Raw genomic sequence first — 15,906 nt, forward strand, 5'->3', positions numbered from 1 at the left:
CCGGGTCAGCGAGCTTCTAGCTCCAGCCTCCCCGGAGACGATCTTTTTCCGAAGAGCCGGAGGTAGCGTCTTTCCAGCATTTTCGGAGTTTGTTGGAGGAGACTTCTGTTCCGGCAGATCTGCGAGGCGGTGTAGAATTCCTTCTTCGTCCGCTACGGATGAGATTGTCCCGAAGCAGAATATAGATCCGGGACGCACGGCGTTCTTGCTGTGGAAGGTGACGGCCATTGAGCTATCTTGGATCGTCGACACACCCCCTACCTGGCGCGCCAGCTGTCGGTGTTTTGGGTCCGACCGCACACCCGGGGTTGCCCCTCAAGGTGTTTTTAGGAGTAGGACGGTGTCAACGACTGTAGCAAAATGGTTCGTGCCGGTCGCACGAGGGACAGTGGACAAGATTTGCAGGTTCGGGCCGCTTAGAAGTGCGTAACACCCTACGTCCTGGTGAGTATATGAGCGTGGTTACAAGAGGGTTCTCCGGATAGAGGACGCAGAGAGTTTATGTGGGTGGCTAAGTAGAACAGGGTCGATCGTTATGAAGGGGTGCCCCCTAGGCCTTATATACTCGACCGTGGGGCAGTACACGTGAGTATGATAACAACAAGTAGCTAAAAGATAGTGAACCTCTTGAGTTTATCCCTACGTAACCCTTGCCGACTTATCCTCGCATGGCTCTGTTGCATGGGGGCTTCAGCGCGGGAAAGTCGGGTCTCTGTTGCAATTCATTCGTTCGACGTTGTGGGCCGTCTGGGTTTGCACTAATCAGTCTCACGTCTTCTTTTCTTTGTTGGTTGTCTTTCCCTAGGCCCACGAAAGAATGACCTTACGAATTATTGGGCCCTTGGGCCTTTCGTGAGGCCTTTTACTTCTTTAGTGGACCCAGGGGATATCTATCCCCCACAACTGCAGGATGGTTACCCACATACTCTGGAATGTATGGTGAGTGGTACGAAGCAGTATGCATAACCTGTTTCGGCTGGCTCTGTTGGGCTGCAGCTTCTGCTATCTCTTTCTATTTTTGAATGGTGACATGGCACATCCTGGTAGTATGGCCCTTGTCCTCACCGCAAAATAGGCAGTAAATTTTCCTGGGCTAGTCCCCGAACCTTCCTCCGAAGCCCCTGGCGCCTGTGCCCCTTGGAGCTGGGGGCCGAGGATAGTTCTGTTGCTGCCCTGAAGCCTGGGAGGAATAATGCGGCCTTTGTTGCTGACTTCCCCTATCGTCATTCTGAGTAGAATGGATAGATCTGACGTGCCTAGGGTGGATTCTCCCTCCGAAGCCCCTGGTCATTTCGGAGAACCTGTAAGCTTCCTCCCTTCTTTGCCGAAAGTCATTATCTGCTCGGATATATTCATCCATCTTCTGAAGCAGTTTCTCCAGGGTCTGAGGAGGTTTCCTGGCGAAGTATTGGGCTGTAGGTCTTGGCCGAAGCCCCTTAATCATGGCCTCAATAACAATTTCATTAGGCACCGTTGGCGCCTGTGCCCTCAGTCGTAAGAACCTTCGGACATATGCCTGAAGGTATTCTTCATGATCCTGAGTGCACTGGAACAAAGCTTGAGCAGTGACCGGCTTCGTCTGAAACCCTTGAAAGCTGGTGATGAGCATGTCCTTCAGCTTTTGCCACGATGTGATTGTTCCTGGCCGAAGAGAAGAGTACCAGGTCTGTGCAACATTTTTGACTGCCATGACGAAGGATTTCGCCATGACTGCAGTATTGCCACCATATGAAGATATGGTTGCTTTGTAGCTCATCAGAAATTGCTTCGGATCTGAGTGTCCGTCATACATTGGGAGCTAGGGTGGTTTGTAAGACGGGGGCCAAGGTGTAGCCTGCAGTTCTACTGACAGAGGAGAAGCATCATCAAAAGCAAAATTCCCATGATGGAAATACTCATACCAGTCCTCCTCGTTGATGAAGCCCTCTTGGTGAAGCTCTCTGTACTGGGGCCTCCGGTTCTGCTCATCTTGCGTAAGATGACGAACTTCTTCAGAGGCTTCATCTATCTGTTCTGTAGGTCAACTAGCCAAGCCATCTTTTCTTTCTTCCTTTGCACTTGTTGATGCAGCATCTCCATGTTCCTGATTTCTTGGTCCAAATCGTCCTCCTGAGGCGTTGGACTGGTGGCCTTCCTCTTCTGGCTTCGGGCTTCCCGAAGAGAAAGGGTCTCCTGGTTCGGGTCCAGCGGCTGCAGAGCAGCAACCCCTGTTGCTGAAGCTTTCTTTGGCGGCATGACGAAGGTCGATGCTTGCCGAAGGTGGTCAAAAAGGGTTCACCGGAGGTGGGCGCCAATGTTGGGGACTTGTTCTCAAATGCTATGAATTAAGAACAAGGCAACACAAAAGGAGGTTACATGATTAATGTCCTTCGTCCTTCGAAGCATTATTTTCCTTAGGATATAACGATCTTCGGACGAAGGTCATGAAGGACATACCTTCGTTTATTTCGGCACATGATAGTGAAAATGAGAATCACATGAAATGCGAAAGATAACATGAACATTTATATATCATTATTAGCTCATTTCTATTTTATCAACATGGAAAAATAGAAATGACATTAAGTTACAAATGTACCTTCGGCTTGAAAGAAGGCAAAAGTACAAGCGTGGCGCAAAAGCAAATGCCAAGTCAGCGTGAGTACTGTTCATCTATTTATAGGCACGGGTCGCAGCCCATGTAAAATTACATCCAGGCCCCTTGCATTTAATAATAACTCTATAGTAATTCCTCGAGGTCTAGATAGCCTTTTCCTATTTAAGTCGGTTTCCTTTTTCCTGTCATCATGCCGAAGCTCCCTTGCGCATAGCTTCGGCTCTGTTCCATCCTTCGTTCCCCCTTTGTTTCTTCATACAGTGATTTTGACTCAAATCCGAAAGGTCCATGTCCGAAGGTACCTGCTCATGTATTATACTCCAGAAACATTATTAAATCACGTTTTTTGAGGACCTTCGGAAGCCGAAGGCCCCCAACATCATATCTATCAATTTTTTTAGAATCTTTGTCCATCTATAAAAAATCAATACTACTGACAGTGCGCCCTCGTTTGCTGCGAACTACAAACGACTGCACAACAGCGCAAGACCACTGTTGGTTTTGTTGAATTGCTTAGCAATATTCTGATAATGCATGTGTTGGATCTGCTTGTTGTATGCATGCGAGGGGTACGTTGTGGTACGCATGCTGACAAAATAATACAGCTTTAAGACCACCAAGAGAAAATATTGTAGTGCATGTCCAACAACTATTCAACCCCTCGCGCGGGCCGATGGCATGGGTCTACAAGTTGGGTTCAGATGAGGGGTCGGTCAACGACGATAGCATATATAGTATATCAACACGATCGTACTCAGCTTTTGCCCTAATTAATATTTCAAAGGAGCTAGTGTTTAGCCTTGCCATGTCATCTCCATAGTCATGTGCACAGAACTATATGAAGATTTTAATACACACACACACTAATCACAGTCTCTTGTTAACCTATCACACACTTCACATTATTAAATAGGCAGGGACTGATGCGTTGATACGGTTATATGTATCATATAGATAAACCTTATTTAAATGAGACATTGTTGTTCAAGATCGTTCTCAAAGTTGGACATTTTTTGAAGTTCCAGAAAATAACATCATGGTACATCAGTTCTTCATCACTGATTATTATTATTATTCACAACAGTAAAATCACGAGATTCTGACGGCTTAAACCGTTGGACATAAGGGCTAACCTGCCAGACAAAACCTATTTTCGATGGTTTAGCCCTTATGCCGACGCCGGATGTCCCTCGATCGTAATTCGTCGGAAATAGTGTTATGTCCGACGGTATTTTCGACGGTTGCAAGGGGATCATCGTCAATTGCACCCTGTAACGGTCGTAACGGTAGCCAGTGGGCCCCAGCAACTAAAATCCGACGGTCTCTATGCATACCGTCGGACATAAAGGGCCCTTATATCCGACGGTCGATTGTGGCTAGGGGTGTAAACGGTACGGATATTATCCGACCATCTGACCGTCCGAAGAGGCTAATTATTCGGTTGGATAGTTTTTTGGATATCTGCAGAATTTTCGGATTTCGGGTTCGAATTCGGATAGTACAGTTCGGATATCGGATACGGATACGAGATGACTGATATCCATCGGATTTCGGATATCCGGATATCTTCTCGGATAACTGTTCGGATTTCATATTTCGGATATCCGGACATCTAACCAGATATCTTACCAGATTTCAGATTTCAAATATTCGGATAGTTACATATGAAATCGCCCTAAATATCCAAGTTTCAACATAATCAATACTTCACTTTATCATTTCATATGGAGATTTGAGGTTATGTTCTTATATAATGTTTATTGATCCTGGTAACATATTTGCAATTTTCGGTCGATAGTGGAATATTTTATGAATTTAAATGCATTTTGATAATTTTCTGTAGAAAAAATTATAATAATACACAAATAGTCTCAAAAAATCATGAAATTTGACGGAGGAGCAATATATGCCCATATAGCATCCTCAAAAATGTTTGGTCCATAAAATCTAAAAATTGCCAGTGTTTCTTTCAATTCACTTTCACTTGTTACGTGAGTTACATGTGATATCACCTTAACTATCTAAATTTTAACATAATCAATACTTTACTTTATCATTTTCACCCGAGGATTTAAGGTTATCTTTTTATATGATGTTTATTAGTTTTGGTAATTATTTGCCATTTTCGGACGACATTATAATATTTTATGGATTTAATTGCATTTTAATGGTTTTCTACAAAAAGAAAATAAAAATACACAAATAGCCTAAAAATCATGAAATTTGACAGAGGGGTAACATATGTACACATTGAATTCTAAAAAATGTTTGGACCATAAATTCCATAATGTGCTAGGGATTCTTTCATTCCACTTCCACTTATTGCGTGAGTTACATGTAAAATCACCATAGTTATCCAAGTTTCAACATAATCAATACTTCACTTTATCATTTTCACATAGGAACTTCATATTATCTTTAATAGAATGTTTATTGGTCCTGGTAACTTATTTGCAATTTTTGTTAGACACTAGATTATTTTATGATGTTAATTACATTTTAATGATTTTTTGTAGAAAGAAATTAATAATACACGAATAGCCTTAGAAATTCATAAAATTTGACAGAGGGTTAACATTTGTCTACATAAAATTCTAAAAAATGTTTGGGCCATAAAGTTCATAAGATGCTAGTGATTCTTTTTATTTTCTTATACTTGTTGTGTGAGTTACACGTGAAATCAGCTTAAGTATCCAAGTTTCAATATAACATTTAATTCACTTTCTCATTTTCATGTAGGGACTTGAGGTTATCTTCTTATGGAATATTTATTAGTCTTGATAACTTATTTGCATTTTTTGGTCGATACTATAATATTTTATGGATTTAAATGCATTTTGATGATTTTCTGCAAAAAGAAATTAATAATACACAAATAGTCTTAGAAATTCACGAAATTTGGCGTATGAGTAACATATGTCCATATAGCACCCTCAAAAATGTTTGAACCATAAAAACCACAAGATGTCATTAATTATTTCATTTCATTTCCACTTATTTGTGAAACTCGTAATGATTACATGTGAAACCACCATAATAATAAGTGAAACCACATATCATAATAACACGTGAAACCACATATCATAGTTATCAATATTTTATGAATTTAATTACATTTTAATGATTTTCTACATAAAGAAATTAATAATACTCAAAATAGCCTTAGAAATTCATGGAATTTTATGGAGGTGTAGCATATGTGCACATATAATCCTAAAAATGTTTGGACTAAAGACGGGCTAAATGATTACAACTATGATATGTGTGGAATGGTGTCTTACACGATATCCGACAAAAATATTCGTTACCGACGCTATTCGTGTCCGATTAGCTCCGTATTCGATCCACGACTATCCGTATTTGTATTCGAGAACATCCGTATTTGTATTCGTATTCGAAGCTATCCGTATTCGAATTCGAATCCGACTAAAAATATGAAAACAAATATGATTTCATTGATATCCGTCCGTATTCGATCCGATTACACCTCTAATTGTGGCCCTCGGACATTACTACACATTATGTCCGACGGCTGCCCGTGTCCCTCAGAAATAATAGATTGCGGAGAAGGCAAAAATCTCCCAGTTTTTTGTTATTTTCTCATATTTACAATATAACAGATTTCTAATACTAGACTATCACATACATATTGTCAACCATCAATAAACACATTCATCCACATTATTTTCATATACATATTCTCAAACGTCAATTCACAATCTCGAACCATTCATCCACATTTCATTCACATATAGTTTGAAATCCACACATCCAACACATTCACATATTTCAACATCCACCATATTCACATAGTTTCAAATCCACATTCGCATAGCCTTTGACATCCACATCCACATAGTCAATCACACATATCTGTCACCTGGTTAATTGGAGTTGTGGCCACTTCCTCCAGCTGGACTGTGTGTTGAAAAAGTTGTTCACCTAAGAAGCTGAGGCGTCGCCTTGACCAGATCCATCTTCAGGTGTAGCAACAGAAGTGGGAGCTGTCTCAAAGTCTGTAACACACATGCACATGGGATAGTAACCAATTAATCTTTTCGGTTGTAACACACATATATGTAAATACAACACACACACACACACACATATATATATATATATATATATATATATATATATATATATGTACATAGCTAAAGATGCCATGCCCCATGTGGTCATTACCGTGTCCGCTTCATTCCAAGCAGCCTATGCGTGTGAAAAAACTAGCTACGAGCTCGCGTCAGCAGAAACCGTTGCAAGATAGTTGGTGGAGTTGCAAAGCCTGGAAAATACTCGATGAAGGCTTTGCCGAGTGTCACCAGGTGCTCGGCATAGGAAAGTCGTCGTCACGGCGACTAGTAATGGTGACAGAGTCTGTGCCAAGTGCCCACTGTCCCGACACTCGGCAAACAGTTCACCTTTGCTGAGTATCCGTCGGACAAGCACTCGGTAAAGAAATCGTTAGCGGGCCCTTTTTTCAATACTTTTGTCGAGTGTACTACGAGGCACTCGGCAAAGGCTGCTTCTGTATCGAGTGCCAAGGCCACAACACTCGACAAAGAGGCTTTATCGTTGCCCAGGTCTGCCTTCTGTGCCGAGTGCTATGACCTTGTGTTACACTCGGCAAAGTACCTCTTTGCCGAGTGTTACACTCGACAAAGTGACCAGTATACCCCTTTTTATTTGTTTTTGCTATTCCATCCAAACAAACAAAAGATATCACATATTCATCACATATATCACATAATCGTCACAAATATCACATAATCATCATAGATATCACATAATCATCACAGATATCACATATACATCACATATCTCACAAAGACCATAAATCAAACAAGTTCTCACAAAGCATTACCAACATGTTCGAACACAAACATAAGTATCCAACACTCAAGAACATAAGTCTCAAGAGCATGAGATCCAACCCAACCAATAGAGTCATGATGGATTGCATAATCTATCTATCCCCACCTAACATCAAACAAGATTTTGACCTACATCATGTAGTATATCTCACCCTTATCTATCTTAACCATATGCTCCAACTGTAAGTGCAATCAACCCTAATTGAGGGTTTTGGTGATTAAATGACAAAACAAACAGAGATTCTAACAAGTTTGCTTCTAGCATGTACACAGTAATTCTACAGACAGGAGAAGCACAGATCTTACGAGCATAAAAATAGAAAGCACAACGAATTTAAAATTCCACATCAAATGGCGTGCTCCAAGTGCTTAGAAACATCGGTGGTGCTCAATTTATAATTCTTGAGTCATAGGAATCGCCGTGCAATTAAGAGGGATCCGCAATGGTTAAGTAAGTTATGCAATGAGCTAAGTTCAAAATCCTTTGAAAACATCTTCGAGAACATTTTTCCAGATCATGAATGCCCTTGAGAAAAAAAATTTACTTCCCACAAAAACTCCATTTTTGTTCTCTTCAAAATACTCAAAATTTGGTTTCAGCCCTGGAAACCGGTTCAACCGGTCCCGAAACCGGTTCAACCGGTTTTGGGACTGCTCCTCTGCCATCCCTGCTCTGACCTGTCTGACAGTCAGAGCTGTCAGAAAAGTCGCTGCAGATCTTTTGGGAAAACCGGTTCAACCGGATTTTTCTCCTACTCAACCGGTTTTGAATCCGGTCGAGTCTCCGGCTGAGTAGGTTAGTGAACCGGGATCTCCCTGGTAGAAACCGGTTCAACCGGTCTGAAAACCGGTTCAACCGGTTTTTACTCCTTTTCTCCCAACGGCTGCCAGCTTTTGGGGGATCCTTTATATACCCCCCACACACTCTCTCTCTCATTTACTTCTACCTCTCCCACGAAATCTTGGCTGACTAAACTCCCAACAAGTGCATTCATTTCACCTTTCACACCCGCAATCACATCTCCTTCAATCATTTGAAGGATCCTTGGTGTGAGGTGAACTCGATCTAACACGCTGTTAATTTCATCTCGATTCTCCTATTCTCTTTGTTCTTGAGCTCGTTGCAAACTTAACCTTGTGCGGATTTGTTACTCTTGGAACCTCGTGTTCCTTGACGGTTATAGGTTGCTTGGGAGTCTCCAAATTTGTGGACAACCCCAAGAAGTTTGTATCACCCGCTCTTTGAGCTTATTTGAGAAGAGATTGCCTTGACCTTTGTGGTTGGCTTGTGGAGAATTAGGGTTGGAAAAGACCTGGCCCTTTGTGGGCTCCTTAACGAGGAGTAGGACACCTTTGTGGTGGTTGTCGAACCTCGGGTTATATTGCGTGTTCTTGTGTGTTCTTGTTAAGCGCTTTAAATTCGTTGGTTGGTTCATATTATCTATTCGAGTAGATTTTGTGTAGGGCAAGTCTTTAGCTAAATTCTTCACTACTTCGTATTTGTTTTACAGATTATCTAATCTAAGTTGAGCAGGTTCAAACTTGTTCAGTTGTAATCAAAATCAACTGAACTGGTTTGCACCAGTGCAACTTTAATTTAACCTATCTCGAAGTTTTTAGTGAAAATTTTCAGGTGTAGCCTATTCACCCCCCCTCTAGGCTACTTTCACCAACTCTGATGATATACACTAACTCTGAATCAATGAGACCAAGACCAAAGATTCCTAATTCAAGACCCAAGAAGAGAAGATCAACCTCGACAAGGGAAGAGATGAGCCAAATCCAACTTCAAGAGGAGTCAAGATCCACTATCCATGATGGAGTCTTCCCTTGCCAAAATCTTTATTTCTTATACTTGTCTTGATCTTTCTTACCCCAACTTGCTTACCAATAGCTAGAACAGGATTATAAGGCACCCATGCTATCCTAGTCACCTACTAGTTAGTCTAAAAAACACTTTTACCAATTGAAAACTAGGAGCAAAATACAGACAAAACCTTCTATATCCCTTTTCTTACTAATCTCGAGGACGAGATTATTGTTAAGGGGGTAGGATTTGTAAATCCCAAAAATTTGTGCAAGAAAAAAACAAATAAAGAAATAAAATAGTAAAGTGAGATAATATCTCAAATTATACCTGAGCTTTGAATTTGGAAGGCTGAATTTTGAAACCAAGAATTAACTTAGAAACAAAGTAATAGGAAGTTTTCTGTCCAACTAAATGAGTATTCATTAAATGATACACTGTAAGCATTTATTTAAATGAGTACTAAATTTAGATGACTCAAACCTAGACGAGACTTTTCAAATTTAACACATAAAATTGAAACTCGGGAAAATAAATAATATAAGATACTCCATTGATTTGTTCTCCTCATAAATTATACATACTCTTAAAAACAATCAAGAAACCCTTAAATGAAAGTATACAATACCTTATTTCAAAATAAATAGATTTTTTACGAAGGGGCAGAGCCCCCTATTTCATTAAGAAATAGGATAAGAGCCATTACATACCAAACGATGAGCTACAACCCATCGACAAAAGAGCACCTAGTGATGCTAGCACCCTCACATTATCAAACTAGACAAGCAAGGATCAGCAACCACTAAAACCTATCCAGACGCAACCAGAGTTTTTAAGCAAAGCTTATTACATCGACTGAAAATAAAAGTGCAGCTACGAAACTAACAAGCCAGTTTTAACTAGTTCACCAAAGGGACAACCCAGAGTTTGAGCGATAGCCAACCACAGAAATGAGCCAACATCACCCTTCATCCAGAAATGCGGCGATCTCTCGAACACCACCCAAATGATCGACACATCACTTCACTTGCTATCTTTCTGATTAGTCGGCTTCCTTGGACCACCATCTTTTTTTCCTTCTCTCTCTGACAAATAGCCCAAGAATCCAACCAAAAACAACAGAGAAATATTATGTTAGCAGGATCAAGGAGAATTTTATCACCAAAAACCAATCATTTCTGGTTCTCCAAATAGCCCAAAAAACAGCTCCACAACCAAATATCATTAAATTGGAGATTCTGTCTTTAGATTTGTTCAACCATCTGCCACATAACTCCCCAATGTGTTTTGGAATGAAATCAAGATTTAAGACAATTTGAATCACTCTCCACACAAATCTAGCAATGGAACATTTAAAGAACAAATGTTCAATCGATTCAAGACCCCCACAAAAACAGCAATCACTAGAACCATGCCAATTTCTTTTTTCAGATTATCTTTTGTAAGAATTTTATTTCTTACCACCAGCCAGATGAAGACTTTGATTTTTTGTGGTAACTTAGATTTCCACAAGAACCTGTAAGGAACAGCCACCTGATCAATCGAATTTTTCTTATATAAAGAATTAACAGTGAAACCTTTGTTACCAATACACCAACTCACTCTGTCCTCTTGACCTGACAGATTATGCTGAGCACACAAATCAACTAATTCACCATAAAACACTTGAAGATTACCCATCTTTCTTCTTCTGAAGGAAAGAGCATCAAAATTTGAGGTCAAGACCTTATTAACCGAAATGTCCTTATCAAGAGCCAAATCAAACAGAACAAGGAATTTAACTGCCAAAGGACAATCACCAATCCAAGTATTCTTCTAGAAACTAGTTTTACAACCATTACCAACAACTTTACAATATTTAAAGAAAACTTCTCTAAGACTTAGGAGTTTTTCCCAAAACTGAGAGTCATTCTGTCTTTGCTTAACTGAGATAAGAGGTTTTCCCTTAATATATTTTTTGTAATAATCTTTTGCCAAAAACCATTTGAATTTTCAATATTCCAAAGCCATTTCGTTAACAAGGCATCATTCATATACTCCAGATTCAAAACCCCTAAGCCACCTTGATTTTTAGGTGTGCAGACAGAATTCCAGTTAACCAGATGAATTTTTCTTGCTTGTGAACCTCCTTGCCATAAAAGTCTCTTCATGTACAAATCCAGTTTCCTAATAATGGATTTAGGAGCCGGATAAATCGATAACATGTACAGAGGAACATTAGAAAGACAACTATTTAATAACGTCAATCTCCCCCTGGCTTAAAAATCTTCCTTGCCAACCAGCAAGCCTTTTATCCATCTTTTCCATCATAGGACACCAAAGCGATTTACTGATTTTCTTGTCATCAATTGGAACACCAAGATATTTCATCGGGAGATGCCCCACAGGACAAGTAAAGATATCAGCATAAAAAATTTCAAACTCATTAGCATCCCCTAAGCAGAAAATTTCACTTTTGTGAAAATTAATTTTCAAACCAGACATGTGCTCAAAAATATAAAGAATAAATTTAAGATTTCTAGCACCTTCCAAACAATCTTGAATTAAGAAGATAGTATCATCAGCATATTGAAGACAACAACAACCATTTTGAATAATATGAGGAATTAGACCACGGATCAGACCTCTATCTTGAGCTTTCTGAATAATACAAGCCAAGCCATCTGCAACAAGATTGAAGAAAAGGGGCGAGAAAGGATCACCCTATCTGATGCCTTTATGAGTAGAAAAATAGGGGCCAACAACATCATTAGTTTTGATGGCAACTTTACCACCTCTGACAGTTCTCATAACCCAATCACACCATATATCCCCAAAACCTTTTTTCCATCATATAACGAAGAAATTGCCAATTGACTTTATCATAAGCTTTTTTAAAGTCAATTTTAAGAACCCCACCACTTTGTTTTTTCTGTCTTACTTCGTGAAGAATTTCATTAAGGGAAACCACACCATCCATAATGTACCTCCCTTTAATAAAGCCATATTGATACTCACTAATCACTTTAGTAATGCAAGTAGAAAGTCTATTAGTCAGAACTCTGGTAATGATCTTATAACAGACATTCAAGAGACAGGTAGGTCTGAAATTCCTCATTTCGACAGGGTTATCCACTTTAGGTAAAAGAGTCACTAACCCAAAGTTAAGTCTTTTAATATCAAGCACCCCTCCATAAAAATCCTTGAATAAATTCCACAGATCAATGTGAATGAGATCCCAAAAATCTTGAAAAAATTCTGCTGGAAAACCATCAAGACCAGGGGCGCTATTGTGTTTTAGACCAAACACAACCTTCTTAATTTCCTCAATAGAAAAAGGTCCAGTGAGCAAAGCTCGATCCTCATCATTTAATTTATTCATATGTAAATTCGACATATTTATACTAGAAGGAATAGAAGGACCAAATAGATCTTTATAGAAAGCAGTAGCAACTCTATTAATACCAATGTCATCAACGACTGTGTCCTCCTCATGGACTAAGGAGAGGATTTTAACTCTTCTTCTTTTCCCTTTGGCAATAAGATGATGAAAGGAAAATATGTCCTTGGGCCATTTCTAAGTATTTTGGTGATTGAGTGCCAACGCAAGTGCTTTTGTGTTGATCTATGCAATGTGGTGGACAAAGTGCAAATCATGTCAAAAGGTATGTTTCTAGACTTAGTACATTGTTTTATGGACTAATGTATTGTGTCTAAGTGCTGGAAACAGGAAAGATTGAATTGGAAATGAGATGGCTCTGTTCAGCCAAAGTCAGCTCGGTCTGGGTGCATCGGACTGTCCGGTGGTGCACCGGACAGTGTCCGGTGCGCCAGGCTGGCTCAGGCAAACTTGCTGCTCTCGGGTAGAAACTAACGGCGTACGGCTATAATTCACCGGACTGTCCGGTGAGCCAACGGCCGCCGGGCCAACGGTCGGCCGCTTAATCCGGGCGTGACGCGTTGCTGAGCCAAAGGCTAGAAGGGGGCACCGGATTGTCCGGTGTGCACCGGACAGTGTCCGGTGCGCCAACGGCTCCAAGGCTGCCAACGGTCGGCTTCGCCAATTAAGGAAGGAAATCCGCACCGGACAGTGTCCGGTGGTGCACCGGACTGTCCGGTGCGCCAGGCGACAGAAGGCAAGAATTGCTTTCCCGGATTGCTCTCAACGGCTCCTAGCTGCCTTGGGGCTATAAAAGGGACCCCTAGGCGCATGGAGGAGGACATCAAGCATTCCTTGAGCAGTCTTGATCACTCACACTCCATTCTTGCGCACTTGTTCGACATTCTAGTGATTTGAGCTCCGTTCTAGTGTGCTAGTCTTTTGAGCTTAAGTCTGAGTCTTGTGTGTGCGTACTTGCTATGATCTTTGTGTCTTGTGTGAGTTGCTAATCCCTCCCTTACTCTATGCTTCTTTGTGAACATCTTTGTAAGGGCGAGAGACTCCAAGTTGTGGAGATTCCTCACGAACAGGATAAAGAAAAGAAAAGCAAACACCGTGGTATTCAAGTGGGTCTTTGGACCACTTGAGAGGGGTTGAGTGCAACCCTCGTCCGTTGGGACGCCACAACGTGGAGTAGGCAAGCGTTGGTCTTGGCCGAACCACGGGATAAACCACTGTGCCATCTCTGTGATTGATCTCTTGTGGTTATTGTGTTGTTGAGACTCCTCTCTAGCCACTTGGCAATACTGTGCTAACGTTTAACCAAGTTTTTGTGGCATTAAGTTCAAGTTTTACAGGATCACCTATTCACCCTCCCCTAGGTGCTCTCAATTGGTATCAGAGTCGTTCTCTTCGCAAAGGGACTAATCGCCCGAAGAGATGGATCCTAAGGGGAAGGGAATTGTGATCAACGATAAGGAGAAGGAGCCCTTCGTCAACGAGCCGAAGGATGACAAGCCTACCGACTCGGGCTCGGGCCACAGACGCAAAGATGGGAAGAAGAAGAAGACGAGACGCATCAAGGAGATCGTCTACTACGACGACATCGATGAGTCCTCTTCTTCCCAAAAGGACAACGACGACAACGACTACGACAAACGAAAGACGGTTAACTCAAACTTTTCTTTCGATTATTCGCGTATCCCGCATAGCTCAAATGCACATTTGCTTTCCATTCCTCTTGGCAAACCTCCACACTTTGATGGGGAGGACTACGGATTTTGGAGTCACAAAATGCGTAGTCACTTGTTCTCTCTCCATCCAAGCATATGGGAGATTGTTGAGAATGGAATGAAATTCGATAGCTCGGATAGTCCTATATTTATTAATGAACAGATTCATAAAAATGCACAAGCTACTACTGTGTTGTTAGCCTCTTTGTGCAGGGACGAATACCATAAGGTGAGCGGCTTGGACAATGCCAAGCAGATCTGGGACACCCTCAAGATCTCTCATGAGGGGAACGACGCCACCTTACTCACCAAGATGGAGTTGGTGGAGGGCGAGCTTGGAAAATTCGAGATGATAAGGGGCGAGGAGCCAACCCAAACATACAACCGGCTTAAGACCCTTATCAACAAAATAAGGAGCTACGGAAGCACGCGATGGACGGATCACGATGTCGTCCGCCTAATGCTAAGGTCCTTTACTGTACTTGATCCACACTTGGTGAACAATATTCGTGAAAATCCTAGGTACACCAAGATGTCGCCCGAAGAAGTCCTTGGAAAATTCGTAAGCGGGCGAATGATGATCAAGGAGGCGAGATACGTAGACGACGCGTTGAACGGCCCAATCCATGAGCCTCAACCCATTGCTCTCAAGGCAACAAGGAGCAAGGAGGCGCTACCTAGCAAGGTGGTGCAAGTTGAGGCGGCCGGGCTCAATGATGAAGAGATGGCCCTCATCATCAAGCGCTTCAAGACGGCGCTAAAGGGTCGCAAGGGACAGCCAAGCAAGACCAAAACAAAGGGGAAGCGCTCATGCTTCAAATGTGGTAAGATTGGTCATTTTATTGCTAACTGTCCCGATAATGAAAGTGACCAGGAACAAGGGAGCAAGAGGGAGAAGAAGAAGGCATACAAGAAGGCTAAGGGCGAGGCACACCTTGGCAAGGAGTGGGACTCGGATTGTTCGTCATCTGACTCCGAAAATGAAGGACTCGTCGCCACCGCCTTCAACAAGTCATCCCTCTTCCCCAACGAGCGTCACACGTGCCTCATGGCAAGGGAGAAGAAGGTATGTACTCGAGACAGTACTACTTATGATTCTTCTAGTGATGATGAGTCTAGTGATGAAGAAATAGATTACTCTAGTTTGTTCAAGGGATTGGATAGAACTAAAATAGATAAGATTAATGAATTGATTGATGCCTTGAATGAAAAGGATAGACTCTTAGAGAAACAAGAAGACCTTTTATATGAAGAGCATGATAAATTTATTAGTGCACAAAATTCACTCGCTCTAGAAGTAAAAAGGAATGAAATGCTTTCTTGTGAACTATCTACTTGTCATGAAACCATTTCTACTTTAAAAGGTGTAAATGATGATTTAATTGCTAAACTAGAAGTAGCAAGTAAATCTAACTCTTGTGTAGAACATGTTAGGATTTGCAATAGGTGTAAAGATTTTGACATTGATGCTTGTAGTGAACACCTAGTTTGCATTTCTAAATTAAATGATGAAGTAGCTAGTCTTAATGCCCAACTTA

The sequence above is a fragment of the Zea mays genome, chromosome 1 (genome assembly GCF_902167145.1).
Source record: "Zea mays cultivar B73 chromosome 1, Zm-B73-REFERENCE-NAM-5.0, whole genome shotgun sequence".
Taxonomy (NCBI): domain Eukaryota; kingdom Viridiplantae; phylum Streptophyta; class Magnoliopsida; order Poales; family Poaceae; genus Zea; species Zea mays.